The sequence below is a fragment of the Podarcis filfolensis genome (assembly GCF_964270895.1).
Source record: "Podarcis filfolensis genome assembly, chromosome: 5".
Taxonomy (NCBI): domain Eukaryota; kingdom Metazoa; phylum Chordata; class Lepidosauria; order Squamata; family Lacertidae; genus Podarcis; species Podarcis filfolensis.
The window spans coordinates 18,133,329-18,139,351 of NC_139608.1; positions in this window are offsets into that span (position 1 = coordinate 18,133,329).

The window sequence follows — 6,023 nt, forward strand, 5'->3', positions numbered from 1 at the left end:
AAAAATCAATTTAAGGGGGGAAATCCATCCAATAAACATTAGATGATCACCAGGGCTAGCTGGCTAAATTAGTCCTATTTGGGCCACCGAGGAGACCAGGGGAGAATAAGTTGTGGGATCCCAGAGCAGGTAATCTTCATAAAAAGGGGAGGGGGTGGAAGGAAGGGAATAAAAGATCAGGCTATGTTCAAATTGAAGGCCAGGCAGAATAGCTCTGTCTTACAGGCCCTGCAGAAGGAAGTTAAATCCTGCCGGGCCCTGGTCTCATGGGACAGAGCATTCCACCAGGTCGGAGCCATCACTAAGAAGGCCCTGGCCCTGTTGGAGGATAATCTCACTTCCTTAGGACCTGGGACCTCTAAACTATGATTATTCATGGACCTTAAGGTCCTCTGCAGGGCATACCAGGAGAGGCGGTCCTGTAAATACGAGGGCCCTAAGCCACAAAGGGACTCGGTTGGTGCCCATCACTGAGGGAGCAAATTCCATAGTTTAACTATGTGCTGCATAAACCAACAAGTCCCAAACACTCCAACCTTTCTTCATAGGGGAGTTGGTATGAAGATTTGGTTCTGGGTGTATATGCCTAACTAAATTGCAATGCTTATCCAAGCCCTTTCGAACTAGCTAGATGCAGCTTTCTGTGCAGCTAAGGGTCACCAGTTGTTTCCTGACTACAGCTAAATCGGGACCATTAGACTGAACTGACTAGCAGGATAGACAGGCTTTTCATTTGATGTGTTAATAATAACCATATCCTGCAGTGTCTGTGTGATGTCAGGTTTACCAACGTTGTGCTAATGCAACATTGGGTGCACCCCACTCCCAAATTAAACTTCTATTTGCTAGCACAGCAACTGTTTGAAACAGGCCATTAATGTCACAGAGGCCTGAGGTTAGCCCAGAGATGCTTATCCTCTATAGATATTATGGCATACATTTGATGGTTTCTGCACTGAACAGTAAAGCTCTTAAATGACTTATATGTTAGGCACGGTACATAAGGGTACTATTAAAACCCAGAAGATTTTTGAATAATAAATGTAAAAGAATGGTAGCTTTATTAATTATGTGGTTTTAAAAAATTAATCCCATACTGAACAAAATCAAAAGGTTGATGACCCGCCTACACAGCTCCCACCTTCCCAAGCCAATTATTTGCGCTATATTCCCTGCAAGTCCTCATTTTTGCTGTTTTAAAAACTCCACCTCTGTAAATATTTAACACGGTTTTATGTCAATGCAATACATAGCAATGAGTACTGCTCTTTGATAGCTGATCACCATGATAAAAACCCCAAACAAACAATAAACTGGATAAAGTAATTTTTATTGATATTATTGAAACTTGCAACTAGGCATTGAGCAGTTTTTAATTTCCACATTAAAACCAAAGCACTGTCTCTCTCTCTCTCTTTATAAGTGAATATATATATATATATATATATATATATATATATATATATACCACTCTTTTATACCATGAACGCCACCCAGCTTAAACATTGCTACGAAATATTTGTGTGTTTCTTATTAAATTGACACCTCACCCTTCTTCCCAAAGGATCCCAGTATATTGGGAAGTAATTGCCATGTTGGACTAGCAATTAGTCATCTTTGCTAATCATAATAAACTGCTTTAGACCATTAGTCCATGTAATTCAGTACTATTTACACTGACTGGTAGCAGCTCTCTAGGGCATTCTTTCCCAAACCTGGGTCTCCAGCTGTTTTTGAACTGGAACTCCTATCAGCCCTAGCTAGCAAGACCAATGTTCAGGGATGATGGGAGTCCAAAAACAGCTGGAGACCCAGGCTTGGGAAACAACGCTCTAGGGTTTCAAGCAGGTATACATTCCCAGACCTACCTGGAGATGCTGGGGATAGAACCTGAGACCTTCTGCATGCAAGACAGATGCTCTCCCACTGAGCCACAGTCCTTTACAAACAGGACCACAGCAAAATTGGATCATAGGAAAGGAGGAATATTGAAGGTGACTTTGGCACGGTTATTTCTGCTTAATCAGGAAAGAAATTCTGTCGCATCAGTTGCCACAGCATATTATTGACATTTTGATTTTAAACATGTCATCTGTGAAAAGTATATATAAAGCTTTGCTGTTGCTTTGTTGCTTGTTTTCCATCAGCCTTAAGATAGAATGGTGTCCTTTTATGAACACCTTGAAAGGTGTGAAAATATGAAAACATAATTATGTCAGAACACTTTGCTTCAGTCTCCTGCGTTAATTTGTTCCTGCCATTCAATAATAATTACAGTCTGGCTTACCACACAAAAGAAGAGGAGAAAAGCAGAATTCAAAATATGTTCATATTGCTGCTTACTCCACATCCAATGTGTTCCTACTAATATTCACACAACGTTAGCCACAATCCACGTTGATCCTATAGTGTCTTAATAAACACTGCTGCTTCTTTTTTCTTTTGCATTTTCAAATTTATTATGAAGAAAACAGAAAACACATCAAAGATAACGTCCAAAGAAACAGAGACCAGAACAATTTCTCGCATTTAATTGCAAAGCTTTAATTATATCGAGTTTTTCAAGGCAACCATTGTTTGCAACATGAGGGAGACAAAGTGTTTAGTAGATCTGAATCAGAAGTATATGAAATGAAGACCCATCAGGTGGCATAGAAATACCAACAAATACCACTATTTGATGCATTCCCACCACCTTCAGTCCAACTTGGAAAGTGGATGCACATTAAGCAGTAATGTAAACATATACCTTAACAGCCATCATGCATGTGCAGAGTGCAGCTTCATGAGTAGGAATTCCAGGGAGCAGGGGTGCCAAATTCAATAAAACATGGGGGGCAGGTAAGTCCCACCCTACACAGTCAATTACAAGATGTGGTGTACACACCATTTGAATTGCAATGTCCATCAACTTGTGGGAGGGGCAGCCCCCTCAACTATTTTATGGGGGGGGGGCAAAGGGACCTTGGCTCCTGGGACTTGGCTCCTATGCCAGGGAGCTTGCAGAGGTGGGGAAACAAACAGGGTCGTGTGTTGGGTGAAGGCATCCCCACCTGTTTTCTGATGGGAACAAGCCCACACAAATGCAGTAAAAATGCTGCTTCATTTTGGGTGGGTGCGTAGGGTTAACCCTTGCAAATTGAAACGTGGCCAACTGAGCTTAAGACTGGAACCACCTGAAACTGTGAGAAACTAAAACTGATGGATTCATCCATTGCTTTCCTTAAAGCACTATACTATAAATAGGAAATTCCCCAGGCTATTAACGCCTGCATCTAACCCTAGGATTGTAGTAAAACACCATCCATGTTTATGAATTATTCTGCTTTGCTCACTTCGTCTGATACTGCCAGCTGTCAATTCACAGACCAGACTGGCTGGCAAAACCAGCTAATAAGCAAGGAGGACATGGCAATGTCAAGGCTGTTATCTTACTCTGGTTACATGTCCTATACATGCTTCCCTAGGAGCAAGTTTCAGTGAACTCAATAGGCTTTATTTGTAAGGAGATGTGCCAATGATTGAACTGTGTGTGGCACTGCATAGTCTCACATTAAGACCGACTGAGAAAAATTCAGCACGCTGCAAGCCTATTTTTGTGTCACAATCAATCAATCAATCAATCAATCAAATGCTGACCATATTTGGAAATTGCTCAGTGGTGATAGTCTATTCCCTGAGCCATTCTTAGAAGAGGCCATCTGTACTTCCATATGTCCAAACTTGCTTTGTGATCTAGATACCTTGTTGGGGATGCAGTACCAATGGGATGGGATGAGATACCTCATGTAACTGACATTCTCTTGGATTTCTGATACACTTGAGATCACTGGTTGTTGATGGGGGTATTCACCAAGACAAGCACTTTGTCAATTGCATTTACATATAGGGTGAATTTCCAGCTTGCCATTGAAGTGGGTTTGTCCCCTACACAAATACAAGTGAAAGGAGGTCACACTGGACTTAAGCCTTGCCTAAGAGGTGTCGGAATCGGGGGTCAAAAAGCCAACTGGCTTGGGCCCAGCTGGAGCATCTCCCTGCCTCAGATTTGCCGCTGCGGAGATCTTTCGACCTCTGTTCCTCCAACGTTTATCAGCGACTCAAGCTTGCAGGCTTGAGCACGCATTACTCAGCAGTGTAAACTGTGCAACAGAAGAGGCTTGAGGCTGTAGATACAATACTAAGGCTACACATTTATTATACATAAATCAGGACAAAGAAAAGATGGCATCTCTCCTTGCTGTCTTCTTGGAGACTAAAAACAAAAGCAATACAGAGTGGAAGTTCCATTCACTCCAGCAATCTGTGCTGGAATGTAAACAGACATGTGACATGCAACAATCCCATGTCTGCAGCAAAGGGTGGAATGGAATTCCCAACAAGAGGTCAGTGTTGCCAGCGACACAGGTGAGCGTTTCTTAAAGGGTGACTCTCCTCCCTTGGTTTTTCATTCTCAGGGATGATCAGGAATGACTGAGGTTGATGGAAGTTGGAGCCAAACCATATCTGGAGGGCCGCAGCTTCCTCATTCATGTTACAGGCCAACCCAGCAACTGAGCGGAGCGGAGCATAGTATGCCATATTTATGTACAGTAAACCTCAGAGTACTGGAAATCCTCAGATATAAGTCTGAAAGGTCTTTCAAATCTCCATTCATGAACATCTTCACAGTCCCCTGCCCCCCAAAGGTATCTCCACTGATTAAGGGGTCAAAGGGGCCTTTTCCAGTTTCTATTATTTTGCTAATTAGTGAACCAAAGGTCCCCAAGGCTTGGAAGAAGATTCTGCTGTATTGTATGCACATGTTAATTGAACATCAGTAATTAGCCAGGGAATCAGAGACACCTTGGCATTCAACCTCCTGATTTAAATAGGTGCCCTATCCTGCCTCCAGACCAAAGTAGAAATTAGTGTTCCTTGTTACTTAAACCTAAAACTCAGCAACAACTGAATGGAAACTTAGTCTGGATAGCAATTAAAAATGAATGGAAATTACTGCTTTCTTTTTTAAAAGATACAGAGTCAATTAGTATTATAATCCTGTGAGGTTCATAAGGAGCCAAGATTCCAGTTCGTTGGCGGTGAGCCATAATGAATGGCTTTTATTCCATTTTTATTTATTTTTTGGCTTGTGGACTTAAGACTCTATAGAACTGCCCGAGCTGATTCAGCAAAGGGTCTTATGCTGTAAGCTTAGAATTATGCATGTTAAAAAATTGGGGATTTTTTTATATGCAGTTCTAGAAATTATGGGCAGGATCCAATGGTGGTTTTGCATTCATGGAAATTCTTCCACTGGCGTAAGGAGAAGCACCCCCATTTTCACTAATCTCCCCTCTATGCTCTATTCCAGAGTATTCCAGAGACTCTTCCAACTTCAAGAGAAGTGGGTGGCATGGTTCTGTATTGCAGAGGAGAGATCAACATAAATCAGGTGCCTTGTCCTGGGGAAGTGGAAGTACTTCTGTTAGCTCAAGTCAGGACTGAATATAATCAGGAGTAGCCGATGTGGTGTCCTTCAGACTTTGTTGGACTCCAATTCGCATCATTTCTCACCACTGACCATGCTGACTGTTGTAATCCTGTCCCAAGTCCCATTGCTGAGCAACAGAATGCAGAGCTGGGTGGAATGTGAGGCCAAACAGACAGGAGGTAAGAGTCTCTGAGAAATGCTTGCCACAAAGCTGAATCCACATGCAAGGTCCAGTCCATTCTGATCAAACAGCAATCCACATAGTCAGACAATCCAGGACTCACAGAATCTAAGTGGTTAGAAAACCAAGGGTCCAGACGGAGATCAGGAAGCAGCAAGGGAGAATTGGGAACCACAGGATTGTTTCCAGCATCTGACTGCTGCCAAAAGCCCAATTTAAGATGGCTGAAGCCAGCTGGTTCTCATTGGTGCTTTCGCCTCCTGTCCTTGAAGGCTGACCAGCTGCAGGTGGAGTCACTTTGCCTTCTCTCTCTTCAGGCTGCTGTTCAGCAGGGGAAGCTGACTCCTGGCCCAGGACACTGGCTGGTGC